Source organism: Helianthus annuus, chromosome 10 (genome assembly GCF_002127325.2).
Source record: "Helianthus annuus cultivar XRQ/B chromosome 10, HanXRQr2.0-SUNRISE, whole genome shotgun sequence".
In the NCBI taxonomy this organism is placed as follows: domain Eukaryota; kingdom Viridiplantae; phylum Streptophyta; class Magnoliopsida; order Asterales; family Asteraceae; genus Helianthus; species Helianthus annuus.
Window position 1 is genome coordinate 21,309,036 of NC_035442.2, and position 16,771 is coordinate 21,325,806.

General features: G+C 34.0%; 2 long non-coding RNA genes across 2 annotated transcripts; both read left to right on the plus strand.

Annotated features, from left to right (window-relative positions):
• Positions 1-532: 532 nt before the first annotated feature.
• LOC118483039 lies at positions 533-1,967 on the plus strand. The gene is made up of 3 exons (XR_004869497.1): positions 533-745; positions 832-911; positions 1,168-1,967. It is a non-coding gene; the product is annotated as an uncharacterized LOC118483039 (long non-coding RNA).
• A 9,215-nt stretch (positions 1,968-11,182) lies between these two features.
• Positions 11,183-12,215, plus strand: LOC110880902. Its single transcript, XR_002559501.2, has 2 exons — positions 11,183-11,946; positions 12,026-12,215. It is a non-coding gene; the product is annotated as an uncharacterized LOC110880902 (long non-coding RNA).
• Positions 12,216-16,771: the final 4,556 nt, after the last annotated feature.

Genomic DNA, 16,771 nt, shown 5'->3' on the forward strand with positions numbered 1-16,771 from the left:
ATCTAACATTTCAGATGGTATGATATATATTACCTTATATATGTATAAATTATTAGTGTGTTTCCAGACAATGCTTATACCAACACGGTCGAGAGGCCTAAATTTAAAAAGTGGTTGTTAGATTATCATAGATACAATATCATACCTAAAACAACATATTCTAACAAGATATCGTCATCAAAATAGAACACGAATAACGCCATTTACCAATAAAACAACATTGACAAATTTATGAATTCTTTGTATATTTTCTTAATGCATTTATTCACTCAGTTTGTGTCTTAATTCTAGTAAATTTTATGTATATCAGTTATTTAAATTTTTGTGTAATCACAGTTACTTATATTTTGAAGTTATACAAGTTTGATTTGTTACACCCGTGTATTACACGGGAGATAACTAGTTTAAAAAATAAAACTAAGTATTTAAAAAAATATCTATTATATATAATAAATGAAAGTGATTTGGGCCACGTGTCAGTAAATTAGGGCATCGTTTTTCTCATTTTCCCGCCCAACAGTAACCACTGCCACTGCCCTTTATTCTCACATTTTCACAAACCCTATTTCATTCTTCTTCTTCACCTTTCCATACAAGATCCCCTTTCTCTCTGTTGTTCATCCTTCTCCTTCTTCACATTTTCATCTCATCAACAACGTCTGGAAGAGGTTACATCTATTGGATACATCTGCGTTTGAAACCCTAAATCATGTGCCGTCGAGTAGTTGAAGAACAGAATAATCATGTAAGATCTATTTTCTCATTCAGAAATTTTATTTGGTTTTATCTATTTTCTTATACTGAACACGATGATCCCTTTTGTACCTTCAGAAGAAGAAGAAGCTCTCCTAGAGTTTCTTATCGTATACAATGATCCCTTTTGTACAAGCTCCTGTTAATCGGTGACCCTGGTATGTTGTAATATTGTTTTTATTATTGTTTATATGAATAACTTTTTTGTAGCTTTTGATTTTTGTCTTTTATTTTTTATTGTTTATTCAGATGCTTGCTTTGTCGTATCATGTGATTACCAGTAGATTGATTTTGATATGTTTGTAGTTTTTGTTTTTCACAATATGTTTTGTTGATTTATTCACCCATGTTAGTAATGTTGGATGCACCTATGTTTCTTGATCCTCTGTTTTTCACGATCTGTTTGTTGATTAGAAGTAACCTCTGCCGGATGGTTGTTGAGGAGTTGGAAATGTGAAAGAGAAGGAGAATGACAGTAAATTCATTGTTGGATTGTTTATGTAGTTAACTAAATTGGTATTTGTAACATTTTGATTTACTATTTATTGATGCATTGATTCATTTGTAATCACTTGCAGATCACAAGTCATCTTAATTTGAGTAATTAAACGGAGTTTTCTTAAATAGCACGATAACTTTCGTTCATTAATCCATGCATTTGTTAATTCCTCATGTTTTTTTATTCTTAATTCTTGATTCTGTTTTAGGTACACTTTTTGTTGTTAGTTCCATGTGTTTATTTCAGATTAATTGTTGCTATATATATATATATATTGGTTTTGTTTTGATGAAAAGGGAAAACGTTCGAGCCGTTTCATCCAAGAACCGAAGAAAAGATATCGGATATTGCTAAAGGAGATTAAGATGATGTTGATCTGGCTGTTGAAGCCGCACGTTGATCCACAATAAGCACTGCCCATCTAAGTTTCCTCCAATGACAGTGGTTATAACAGGTTAATAAGGCAAAACACTGATCTGCCTAACAACTGTTGAATATAAAGACTGTTGTACACAAAGACTGATGAGGATTATCCACTGTTGAAGACCAAAGCACGCATGAAGACCAAAGCTCTGTTGAAGACAAGCACTGATGAACCAAAGGTCTGATCACCCAAAGGTGAACCACTGCCCAACAACAACAGTGGTTCAGCATCAACAATAGTTATTCTACCTTTGTTTATGTTAACAGTGTTTGTATGTAACAGTATTTATCACATCAGTGTTTTATCATCTGTTAGGTTGTTAGATGTCATCACCTCAGTGATTATATGTAACAGTATATATGACATCAGTGTTTATATGTAACAAGTGTTTATCACAACAATGTTTATATGTAACAGTATTTATCACATTACCTCGGTGGTTTGATCTATACTATAAATTGAACAATTGTCTGATCTTTATACTAATAAAAAAAATGATGTACACTTGGAAACTGATGTATTCTTTAGTATAGTATTCTTGAATTTTTTTTCTTTTGCAAACTGATGTTTATGGCCAAACATCTGTTTAAGGTCAAACTTCTGTTTAACTCCAGACAACTGATATATAAGGCCAAACATATTTTTAAGCCCCAACATCTGTTTTAGTCTAAAGAGTTGTTTAACCAGATCCACTGTCTTCTCATCTTTTAACACTATTCAAAATACTTAAAAATGATAGTTTTAATTAATCCTTAAAAGTATGTTATAACCACTGTGTTGGTTCAAACATTTGATTGTTGAAAGTTATCCACTGCTGAAAGACAACCTCTGTTTCTTCATTCTTCATGTTGACCACTGACTGACTAAACATCAGTGTTTCAATCACTGTTGGCTATCCACTGATAGTCAAAAAACAGTCACTGCTCACATTTTTATTGTTGACATCCACTTATATTGACCATCAGTGGTTTCCCTAAAGAACAACCACTGCTCACATTTCTTATTGATGTGGTTAATTAGTGATAGAATGAAATTATCAAGAGAATATTAGAATTACAATGAAATTACCATTTTACCTAATCGTTACATTCCAATGAGATAAGAGTTCCTCCAACATTGTTTTCATGATAAAAATTAAAGTTAAAATAAAAATAAATAAAATATTGTTGATGGCAATTTGTTGCAAATCAAATCAGTAATTAATGTTAATTTCTTGAGATTTGGACATTGAAAATTTGCAAAATGTGAATTTGAAATTGACGGTTATTATCTCTTAATTAAAATAAAAATTAGAAAAGTCATCATGACAATTGCTTTCAAATCAAATCAGTAATTACTGATAATATCAGTAATTTTGAAATTCAAAATATGCAAAATGGTAATTTAAAATTGATGTTCTCTCTCTTTTTTTTCCTACTTTGCATGTCATTTCTAATATTTAATTACTTTAATAAAGCAAGATATAAGGATATACACTACTTACGTTTCAAATTATATTTGCCACTGCATTCAATTAAAATTTTGAATGGAGAATCGGTAAGCTTGAATTCTAACCTTGATATTTTTGTTAAGAACATCCACGCTTATTGTATTTTCGTATTACTTTTAGCAATAGATATATTTTGCTTATTCTTTTTTTATCTACAGACTTCAAATGGAGGTTGCAAAGGTTAACATGCTTAATGATCTTAATACATTCTCAAACAACTATGCGATTAGAGTGAAGATTGTTAGCATGTCCAAGAAGATGAAGAATGAAAACAAAAATGAAATATATTGTCTTGATATGATCTTCATGGATGAGATGGTACCGTATATATTTGTCTTATAATTATTTTGGACATATGAATACCCAAATGTTATATAACACGTTTTTTATTTAATCGGATGTTTCATATTCTTAGGGAACTATGATACAAGCCAGCTGTCTGCATAAGATGCTAGGAAAATTCAAAGACTTCCTTCAGTTGGATGAATGTCTTCTTATTACCAAACCGTCTCTTGCTGCTAATAAGTCCTCTGCTAAGTATACCAAGAGAAATGACAAAATATCACTGTATTTCTATACTTCTGTTGACAAATGCCTTGACTGGTCTGGACCGAAATACCGTTTTAATTTCGTTAACCTCAAGGATGTTGTGCAAAATAAAACTGAATTTAATACAGTTATTGGTATGTAAATCACTATATAATATATATATGTACTGTTTTGTCTTATTGTTTTTTTTTCATGTTATCGCTTCTTAATGCTGTTTTCTTTTAACAATATTTTTGTTTATAGATTGGATTGGTTATGTGGAAGTTTGTTTCAATCTAGAGGATACATCAAAGAAGGATGGGAGCAAGGGCAAGAGACTTAATCTTAGAGTTGAAGACCTTGAGTGAGTTCTTTTTATTAAGTTGTTGCATTTTGACGTTTAAATCATTACAAGGTTGCTTGATGTTATTATTTTTTATGTTAATATTTTAGAGGGCAAAAGTGTACGGTTACTTTGTGGGATGCTTTTGCTATTGACATGTTTGTTTTCATGAATGATAAGAAACGAGAGAAATATGTTGTTATCCTTTTTCATTTTGGTATGGTCAACCTTTACAAAAGTACAATTTAAACTTAATTAGTTTAATTTTTTTTATTTAGTAATTTATATTTATATTTATATTTATTTATATGTTTTAAATTTGACATTGTTTATATTGATCTACATTTGGTTTTATTTTTTAATTCAGGCAAGCGTGGAGTTGCAAACGGGTTTGATCTTAACAGACTTTTTATCGACACTGACATTGAAAAGATATCCTCTTTTAGGAAGAGGTATAGTTAGTAATATGCATACAAACATTAAACAGTATTATTTTGTACCTACATTTACTTTTTATGTTTTAATCTAATCACATGAATCTGTTTAGGTATGTAGAGAAAATTTCTGCTTCATCTTCATCAAATGAGCATGTTGGTTCATATGTTATCTCAAGTGTTGAAGATGAGTTTCTTAATAACCCTGATTTCATGCTTATTGGTTTCCTTGGAACCATATCAACGATGTGTATTTTCTTATAAGTACTTTACATGCTGAGTTTATTTATAGTATTTTCTAAGTATTATTATTTTTATTTGATGTTGATAGACAAAGAAGGTTTTGGTTATTGGCACAATCACATCTATATGCACTGATAAACTTTGGTATTACAATGGTTGTAACCACTGTAAGTCGAGTGTGGAGGAAAGATTTGTAACGAAAGAAAATGTGTATGGTTCATTTGATGTTGATCATGCAAAATCTTTGGTGTGTACAAATGATAAACGTGTCAACACTTACTCTCATAAGTTACATATTTCACGTATAGTATTAATTATTTTTAATTTTATGCAGGTAATCGAAGATTGCTTCATTAAACAATTTTACGTAAACAGCCCACCAAGTGGCAAATTTCAAATCTGTTATAAGGGTTCCTATTGGAATGTTGAGGCGTCTAAGGTTGATACCAACTTTGTATTTGCTAGAGGATGGCCGGAAATGTGCAATGATGTTGGGATACTAGAGGATGATTTGCTTGTGTTTAGCAGAATTGATGATGTTGTTTTTGAGGTAGTAGTTTATAGAGATGAAACTGAGATTTGCTTTTTGAAGAAACCTGAATCTGACGATGATAGTGTACTTGAGATATCGAAGGCTGATTATGTTGAGAATGCATTCAAGGTACATAAGTATTTAGCATTAGCAGTAAAAGTTTTAACTTTTAGCATTATATTAATTATTTCATTAATGTTGATTAGGACATCTATGAGGATGAAGAAGTTGTGTCTGTAGGCGAAGGTAGAACCGTTACTCAGGTACTTACTAAATTATTAAAATTATTTATTTTTAATTTAACACGTATAAGAATTTAATGTTTTTACAACTATTAGTAATGCTGTTTACTGATGTTATATTTATCCAATAATGTATTATTTAGAAGAAATTACCAACCAATGCTGAATGCACGTCGAAGAGACGCATGTCTTCACGATTGAACAAAACCCAAGATGTAAGTTTACCATCTTAAAGATTGTTATATTACTATTGTTATTAAAGTTACTCTATGACAACAGGTTAAGAAGAAAGGTAAAGTTACTTCTGAGAGAAAGGAGATGGTCAAGAATAGGACTAAGGGAAATGTTGCGTTACCTGTCGACACAAGTGATCATATTGGATGTTCTTCATCTGCTCATAAAGTTAAGGTATCTATACTTGCCAGTTAATTAGTATATGTTATATAAACTGTTTTTTTTGGGTGCATATATTCAACATTCCTTTAATTCACATGTATATGTTTACTTTTTCATCAAGGGGAAGAGAGCCGCCAATGTTCATAAAAAGCTTAACCGTAGAAATAAGATTGCAAAGACTGCAAAAGAACATTCTGGACATCTTCTCGACCCTGAGTTCTTTCATTTTGATCGCAAAGGATACTATAGGCTGGTATACCATTTTTTATAACATACTAATGATTTATGTTTATTTGTCTTACTAGTATTTTTTTCCACACGATACATGTAGCGTCTTCCTGCTAAAGTTGCCAGGTGAGCAGGTCTTTCTCTTGATCTTCATCCTTTGAAAGTTCAAAACATGGTTGGAGTTGTGGAGGTTTATGATGTTAAGTCGGAGTTAAATGAATTGAACCCACATTATGCGTTGAATGGTTGGCGAAAGTTTATGACTGACAATAACTTGAAGTTTGGTGATATGTTGCACTTCACATACGTGTCTTCGCAACAGAAGATCGTATTAAATCAAGTTACGTCAGTTTAACAAAAACATTTAAGTATGTTCTGATATCGGATATTATAACTATGAATTTTTTGATGGTGATGTTGTATGTTTTTTTTTAAATTATTAACTTGATGGTTTGTTGCTATGTATCTCTAACATTATAAAACACTATTATTAGCACTTTTTGTTTTATATATAGATAATATGATATTTCTTTTTGCTAATAGTAACTGCAATTAGTAGAAACTTGGTTTATTAATTGCAAATGTGACATTCTTCTGCATTTATGGGTTTATGAATTCAGAATAATGGATGGATATATATGACTGTATTTGGCATGCTGATGTTGTGTTTCATATTGTAAAAACCACAGAATTGTCAGATAATAGATTGCTTTGGCCGATTAGATTATGTGTTAAATTATACTTCTTTAAGTCATTGTTCCATTTTCTTGAATTTTATGTAATTTTGTAAAGATGTACAATAACAAACATTGGTTTGAACATCTGTTTGTCTTTTAGTCAATAGTTAATGGAAACCCATGTTAGGTTGAACAGTGCTTTGAAGAGGAAAACAGTGTGAGAAGACAGTAAATCTTATTATATTAAACATCTATTCAGGATTAAACAGATGTTTGGCCTTAACAAATGTTTGGCCTTAACAGATGTTTGGCCTTTTATATCAGAGGTTTGGACTTAAACAGTTGTTTGACCTTAAAGAGATGTTTGGCCATAAACAGATGTTTGACCTTAAATAGATATTTCGCCTTCTATATCAGATATTTGGACTTAAACATATGTTTGACCTTAAACAGATGTTTGGCCATAAATAAATGTTTGGCCTTAAACCAAACATTTGTTTAAGGTCAACATCTGTTTGACTATTGGTCAACATCTGATTGACTTTTGGTCAACATCTGTTTGAATTTTGGTCAACATCTTATTTTGTAAAGAAGTACAAAAACAAACATTTTTACAAAATCCCAAATCACCCTATCATGTAAGTGCATTGAAGTAAAAGTGGAAATGATATTATTCATGTGGTCCTGCTGTGCTTTTGTTTTACCTTTAATATGGGTTCATGATCTAATCCGGTGATTTGAAGACATTGTTGTTGAATCCAATGAGATGGTTGATGTAATGTGTTCGTATTAATAACAAATAGTAATTAATATAACTAAGTTTCCCAAGTCCGGGAAGCAATCCCGGGTAAAACCTAGTTATCATTATATATAATCTCTATCTATAATAAAGCAAAGTTTGACAATCCCATTTGTCAAAAATCTAGCCCCTCCACGTTAGTATAATCTTATGTGTAATTTTGTGAGATTTTTCATTTTTTATGTTTAACTAAAGCTGAATTCTAAAAAAACGAAAGGTCAAAATTTGATAATAACTCTTTCAAACCTGTCTCACAGTAATATCTCTTTCTCTCTCTACTCTATAGTACACGAAATGTCAAAACCCTACACGCCCCCATACCATCTTTCCCTTTCACTTTCCCTTTCCTCTTCCTCCTTTTCTCCTCTCTGCTTCTTCTCTGTTCAATACCATTTCAAACCATGGTTGAAAACTGAAAACAACCCTCTGTATATTACTTTCTCTTTGAAACACATATCATACAGAACCCATATTTGCAAAAAAAATCCAAATCTTATTCAATAAACACAAATCCTACGGTGATGCTCAATTTCTAAACCTAATCTGACAGTATATAGAAGCATTCACACGGATCGCACTTTGAATTTGGCTTCCTCCCACCACCGTGAGGGAATACGCTACCTTCCGTCTTCGTTTGCATCGAGAAGCTATGGAACCGTTTTTTTCTCTCATATCTCTTTTCAAATATCCCCTCTATTTCTATATACTCCACCGCCTGAGGTAGAACACGTCTCCACCGTCTTACAAATTCCATCTATTGCAGGACTTTTTACTTGTATTGCAGTCATCACAACGACAAATAAACCACCATCACCCTTTCCTTTCTTTCTTTAAAAAACTCATACCCATTTCTTTGGATTCTGAGGTCGGCATCATCAGTTAGGGTTAATTGTCCAAATGAGACCAACCTAAAACGACAATCGGGAGCTTCCGTCTATCGTGGATAGCCAAAATTTAGGGCTCAATTGATCGATCCCTGGAGTTCCTATGCTTGCTTCTTCGCTGGTACGGTTTCTTCACTCCAATTCTAGGTACGGTTGATGTTTTTTGGCTAAGATTAGGTATGTTTACAATGTTTACCAAAAAGAATTTATGTTTTTCTCTGTTTAACCATTACTTGGTGACAATTGCAGACTGTTTAATGTTATTATACATACATGATTCAGTGAAAGGTGTGCAATGTGATGCATCATTGACTAGAAATATTTATCTTTCAGCCCAGCCTCTACGGCAAGCGGTCCCAGCCTTTTGATGGGGCTTCGAGCCATTCAAACTGCAAGCCGCATCAAACACATTCCAGCGACGCCTAGGGTCTCTCAGAATATGACCCAATTTCCTGGAGGTTAGGGTTTGTGACTTCATGTGGAGATTATGTTATGTGTTTAATCGGGTCATACAAAGTTAGTGCTTGATTTGTTGCTTGAATATGTTAACCATTATTGCAATTCATTTTTGTTTGGTATGGAAGAATTTGTTTTTCGATCTAGGTTCGCTTTGTTAGATTTAGCTATTAAATTTGCCTCTTATTACTGGACAACCGATTGCAAGGGATGGTTTTTGTAGGGCTTGGGGCGACCATCAGTTGCCATTCACTCCTCCTTGGTGTTCATCGTTTTGTCAGTAATGTCGACTACCTTTTGGAAGAGTAAAATCCAATTATATAAACATCATATCATCATACTTCACAACCTTCATTCATCAATATATTAAAGGTAAGAGTAAAAAATCTTACACAACATGTGTACTCCTTGATTATCAGTTATGTCGTTCACCTTAACATGATATATGTATTGGATTATTTTGCAGACCAGTCTTGCCAACTCGGAATTTACCTAAAAGACGAAAAAAGTGAGCTCTTGGTTTTGGTAGATAGATCCGTTGGTGGAACCAACATTGTTGATGGGCAATTGAAGTTAGTGCTCCATGTGTACATCTTTCTTTAATGATGTTAATAGTTTTCACAAGTTACATTTAAAAAAGTTTGAATTCGCCACAAGCTATATGCATAAAATACGAATAATCTTTTTTGAAGTAGATTGATTTATGATGATGGAAATGGTGTTGTAGAAGCTCTAGACGAAACAAGTTATGATGGTGATGACCATAGAGGATTAGTTGTAAGCGTTTTCTATATGTTTATTGATTTATTACTCGATTCTTATTATATTTTCTTGACCGTGGTGAGTGTAATTGTTCTTTGAACAGTTCCTGGCTGTCGGATCAAGTCAGGGTGTAAAACATGTTTCTTTATAGTTTTACTATCTTGAAGAAGCCAATGGATGAATGGGACATGGTGGATGAAGCTTTATGATGACCATGTAATCCATCAGTCACATCTTACATCTATAACATCAACATCATCGGTATTTATTGTCAATATTGTGTTTAAATTTGTATAATTTTCATATGTTGGATCTCATATTAAGTAGTTGTACTTCGTTTAATAAACGAGCTTTGATACGTGTTTAAGGATGTTAACTAAAATTTTTTGTTATGTTTCTAACAAATCCAATGCAAAGTGTTGCAATCTTCGCTATTTGTTTAAGAATTTGTTTGTTGGTGAAACCATAGTATGACAATCATGTGCCAGCTCGTCCAAAAGATCAAGTTATGTCATCTGTTCACCACTAAATTGAGCGTACAATCTTTGCTATTTTTGCTTCGTGGTGGATTTGTATTAAAGGAATATATATTACTTATACAATTATACGAGAATATTTTGTTTTTGTAAATGAAGCTTTAAATTTCTGTATCTTATACCTTCCTTATTTTTATGTTACAAGTTTAAATGTTATTATCCAGCTAAAGGTTAACAGATTTTTCATTACTTTAACTTTTGCAACTAGAAGATGGCGTTGAAAGATGACTTTTTGTTGGCAATATGATTTGGTATAGTGCTCACATTATGACGTGAACTACAACCTACCCATGCTTTTGCTTAGAGAGGTATATTTAGTGATGTATTTGGTTTATGATTTTGAGGTTCAATTTTTTATGCCGTATGATTTTGCATGTTCAGGATAAGCGTTAGCGGTTTATATCAAACTAACAGTTATAGCAAAACTTTATTTGAGCTTTGTGATCATTATAATAGTTACTTGCTCAGAAGCAATGTCTTCCTCTCAAGCTTTTGCTGGTCCTTCTCGAGTTGTTGCTTTAGCAGGCAAGTTTAAGGTGGTTTGTCATTTTTTACGTGCGGCAGGGTTTCATTTTGTTTTAAATATTGAAACACTTGCTTTTAGGTAGGAATTTGTCATCTTTATGTTTTTTAGTCAGAATTCCTAAATGTATAATATGTTAATTTGGTGTTTTTTCAATCATTAGCTTCTCAGGTAAAGGAAGTGGCACCAGAAGATAGAAGAAGAGATTCTTTGTTGTAATTTTCTTTTATATATCCTACTAAACTGGCCATTTTACTGTCCAAGAGGTAAGCTCCTTTTATTTTTTGTATACTTTGAATCAAGTTCTATGCTTGAAACTCATTTATATTTAAACAATCTGAAACACATGATGGATGCAACACTGCTAAATTGTACCTTAGTACAGTAAAGCATCCTTATAATATATCCTCAATTTTTGTTTTTGTAGGTTTGATAATTTCCACCAATAAATTATATACCATATTGACGCAAATGAGTCTAACCGTTTTTTTCGAAAGATCTCAGCCATTGAAAGTCCTCAAGATCAAAAATCATGGCCATATAAAGTCTATGATCTTTCTTTTTCATTTATACTTTCTATGGAGGTCAGCCATTGTGACACGATTTCAACCTGGATAAATTGAGCTCCTAATACCGGTACCGAAAATCCCCAAAAATGGGTACCGGTAATCGGTACCGATACCGAACATACTCGGTACGATATGGTTTGGTGCCGGTTCGGTATGGGTATGGTATTTGAGGGTAAAAACCGCTAAATACTGGTACCAAAATTGTCAAAAATCTGTATTGAATCGGTACCGGTACCATTTGCTCATCCCTAATTTGCAATGAAGGACTTTAATGGTGGGATCTGTATCATGTCAAGCCTTCCATCACTTACCAAAAGGGCTCATGTTCTATCCTGCCATGCCTTCTATTTCTGAATACATGTTATCTTAATGGTGAAGCATACTTATCACTTGAGAAATGGGTTTAATGTTACACAGTTCCATCATGATTTACATGATCTTTCAAGGCCTCTCTACATATTTACAGGGATTGTAACTTTATTTAGTGATGGAAGAGAAACGTTGTTTAGATGCATGTCACTTGTGCAATCTTATAAATGAACTTATTTCATATTTCATTTCAACACCTTACTATTTTCTTCTTGCAGTATATGCAATCTTATAAAAGCTTTGGAGTGTACAAACATGAGGTTTGTGCTAATTTTGCTTTCTTACTATTTTGATGTAAGCTCTCAAAGAAGACTGACTGTATTTTTGGTTTGGTTACAGTAAAATATTGAATCGGGTCGTATGAGGAGAGTATGCTCTAAGGGATACAGTGAGAGAGGATATTGTACAAATTACTCACCTTTGGCGTAGGAATTTTTAAACAAATAGTCTTTTGTTTAGAGTACAAAGAATAGTTTTTTTGTCATTATACCATTAATATACCCGTCCATTGGACGGGTATTAAACTAGTTACCTATATCTTTCTCTTCCACATACTCTCTATACAACTCTCTCTGCCACTATCAACCACACCATTGGGCACTCCAGTCAAAGATAATATTTATAAGTCCATTGGACGAGTATATTAATGGTTATATTAGGGGTAGCCCGGGCTATGACTCCAAAATTTGATCGGAGTGTCGCACTCCAGTCAAAGATAATATTTATAAGCCAAAATTACCCTTAACTACGAGTTAGCGGTAGTACAGGGTCGATCCATGAAGAGTATGTGGTTTATGTATTGTCACACCCCGATTTTCCACACGTTTCACCGGTGGGCCCGGTGGGGGATTACCGTGACATAGTTGGCAACAATATAGTCAAACCACACAATATTTAAATGCACAGCGGAAGCATAAAGATAGATATATTTCAACCAACAAAATGTAATATCCAAGTATCACAAGTAGTCGAAATAATCCACAGGGGATCAAAAATAAAATAGGAAATAATGTTCAACAGATAGTGGCATCCAGGCTTGCGAGACTCTAACGATGCTAAGGAGTGGCCAGCCTATTTCGTGTAGAACCTGCATTTAATCATTTTGAGAAAAATACGTCAGTTTACACTGGTAAATACATTCAACCGACACTTTTAAAAAGTTTAATAAAATTGATTTGAATGCACGAGGCACAAACTTTTATAACTTGGGATAATTAATCAAATCTAATCTTGTAAAAGAATTACATGTTCGTTATGCGTTCAGTTGCCCGGTTCGTGCCGGGTTTAAGGTTATTTGACGCACCACATAGTATAGAACCGCGGCGGGAAAACCAACGGTTATACCTTTATAAGTATGGACACATTGTCGGGTGTACGCCTACACCCGCGTGTCAAGGTCGTGGTCATTTCGTAAAATGATGCCAAGGATATCCGGGACATGGTCCTTAAACTCCCAAAGGCGTAAAACAAACAAAACCAACTTTCAAGCAGGTCACATTGATAATACCCAACTACTAATGAGTTAGGGTCAATTGCCCGACCAAGCGGTATTTTATATACCGTACCCCAAGCCCGTATAAGGGAAAATAAGTTAAAAATATTTACCTGAGCAAGTAATAACCACAACAAGCAAATGCAAGTATCTTTTACTGGTCTCCTATGCTGGAACGAAGGTTTATAATAACCTATTAGAATCCTAACGGGTCTTTAATTTAGCCTAAGCTTAGACCGGTCAGTTTCAAAGGATAAAATCGCATGAAAGGTGAAAATCGGGAATGGAATGTGGTTTGGACCCAACAAGTTCGGAGACTTGTACATTATGGGTAAACTACACACATTCTGGATTTTGAGGTAAAAACGACAAGGCTGGACCCGTTTCGGCTAATTTATGCAAACTAGTTACATAAACCAGACCCAACGCGTAAATGGCGTAACGGGTAACCGTAAGAGTCTTACACAGGTTTCCTAAGTTAATATGCTTAAAAGAGGTTGTGATATCAGTAGGATACCTTCCATTATGCCCATAGCGAGTTTAATCCCAATATACGCCCCGTAGGGGTAATTTGGTCATTTTAAAGATTATAAAGGAGATTTCTGAGTTCTACAGGAAATCTGAGTTTTCCGAACAGGTTATAAAGTTCAAAATACTCTATTATTTATTTAAAATTAGTAGCAACTGGATTCGGGTCAAAATACCATGTAGAACTCATTTTATGTTCGAAAAGGGTATATTCGGTATCTACCGAATCAAGGCCCTAACCGCAGGTTATGAGCAGGTTAAAAATAATTAAAAATATTTAAAAATCCCAAAATATTATTTTACATCAGTGTGTAAAAGGTTTGGTGTCGAAATTTGGGTTTAGATAGGCTTTATGCTTTGCGCCGTTTAATTACAAAAGTTTTCTTAATTGCGCTATCTAGCATAACTCCTATTCTAGACCTCGGATTGACATGAAATTTTAGGGACATGTTTAGAAATCAGTAACTAAGGTTATTGTTCTTTCACATATCCAAAATTCTCGTTTTAAAGTCAAAAGGGCATTATGGTCAACATTTAAGCATATAACGGAAATGTGCAAACGACTCGGAAAAACAACGGACCAGCCACAGAGGGTCATACCATCATGTAACCTGGTCCTAAGAGAGTCCTAAGGCATATCTAAATCATACCAAAGTGGGTCAGAACTGAAGTCAAAGCAAAAGTCAAAGTTTTGCGACTTTCGGTTCTGAACCGGGTCAAAACAGTAAATGGTTGGATCAAACAAGCTTAGACCAGTTATATTACTTATTATCAAGTTATATGAGTGATAAAATAGGTTACATGCCATCTACATTGTTAATTATGCGTTAAATCGAAAATTAGCATTCTGTTGACTTTTCCTAAGCAACTTTAACCCGTCATTTGGACTAGTTAGAATGGGAATCAGAGGGTGCCCTTTTAAGGGTTTAATGCCCACATAATTACCAACATATAACTACCTTTGATTCGACTAATCACTGGACCATTTGTGATTAATCGTTAAGTCAATCGTTAATTACGACGGATTGACTTTTATGAAATAACTAAGCAAAAACTTAACTAAGAAGGGTGGAGCACACTTACTGAAGTCCTATGCACAATTTGTGAAGCTTAGAGAGAAGTCTTTAGCTCTAGAAATGCTCCAATATGCAGATGGAAGGTGTGAAGAACTTGTTGCAACTTAGTGGCCTTTTATAGTGCTCATAAGCTCTTAGATCATTGACAACAAGGTCTACAAGAGTTCCTAGATCACCAACAAGTGTCCCTGAGTGCTAGGGGTCGTTTAGGGGACGCCCATGCTCTTGCAATAATGATCTAAGTCCGTTAAAACACCAAACAGTGCTTCTGTCCGCTTTTTCTGTATTTGGGCCATTGACGCGGCCCGCGTAAGGGTCCTCTTAACCTTTACGCGGCCCGTCTGAATCCTTTTGTCAGAACCCATATCTTTCACTGTCAGCGCGGCCCGCGTAAAGCCCTTTGCAACCTTTACGCGGCCCGCCTGAGACCTGCTGTAAGATTTTCAAATCTTTTTCAATTATTACCGTCGGCTCTTGGCGTTTCGAAGGGGTAACTTTGCATTTTGGGCCTTTCTTATTTACGTATAAGGTCCTCGGGACTTTTACCCAACTTATTAATCCTCGGTTAATTTATTATTACCCGAAAAGTCATAACTTTCAATGTCGACGCTTTTAACCCCTCGCGTACGAATACGATCATAACTTTCTCATTCTATAACGGAACTTGATGAAATTTATATCATGCATTCTAGTGAGCATATTTTACCGTTACAAAGCCTCGGGTTTGTTAAAGGGTCACTCAGAGGAATAACTTAAACATGTTGACACATTTAACCCCTGTAGTTTGTAATCTCTCACTTTCTTCCACATTTCGTTCCGTATGATCCATGATTCATTCGTTTGAAGGTACGAGCATCATTTAGGGTTACTGTGAAGTATATTTATCCCTTGTTGACATCTTGAACTCTTGAATTCACATACTTTCTATGTTTGTCAACTTTAGTCCCTCTATAGTAATTATTGCCACGTGCAAACATATGACACGTGTCATTACTTTATAGGACGCAAAATTTTCGAGGTGTTACATGTATGGACGTGATTGATTATAAAGGATGTCACACAATTTGAAGCTTGCAAATTGGTTAATTTGTTTGTTTGATTGAAAAGAGTGTCAGATTGAACCAACGAGTGGATGCTATTGATGCGTGTGTGGTGGTATATATTTTTATGTATATTTTTAGCCCCTTTTAACACATTAGTCAAGTTTTAAATTTATAAAACACGATATTTATTAACACCAAACACACATATGGGGAAGTGCACCCATCGTGAGCGTAGTATAGTGTTGTTAAGATACCAAGGTCGTCCAAGGACACAAGAGCTTTTAATACCGATTTATCCTCAACGTCTAATCAAATAAAAAGTTTAGAAAAAGGGTTTAAACTAGAAAATAAAAACTAAAAATGCTGAAAATAAAAATAAAAAATAAAAACAGATAGACAAGATGAATAACTTGGATCCGACTCGCCTTTAGTGTAACCTTTGATTAATTCCGCACTTTTGCACTTTTTAAGAGATTATCTTAGTTATAGTAGTAGGCCCCTCTTTTGAAGGTGACGTTACCCTCAACTCAATAGTTTGAGTCAGCAAGGATACAATCCTAAAGGGTTGGATTATTGAAAGATAATTAATTAAGTTATTAATGCGTAATGTGGTAGGCCCCTCTTTTAAAGGTGATGTTACCCTCGGCTAAATAGTTTGAGTCAGCAGGGATACAATCCTAAATAGCCGGGTTAAAGTTTTAATAGTAGTTTACATATGACGGGGTCAAGGAGTTTGGACCCTCGCCATCCAATACCAGAGGGTATTGAAGGAGGTCTTACTAAACTTGACCCAGGTCATTGCAGAATCTATACACTGAACAAGGCAAGACTCTTACCAAGCCATTCCCTTAACCCCCGACCAGGTAGCCAACATATCTCCATACAGACCGTGGAGATATGAATGGTGAAAATCTTTTATTTTATATAGACAGTAAAATAACGCCAA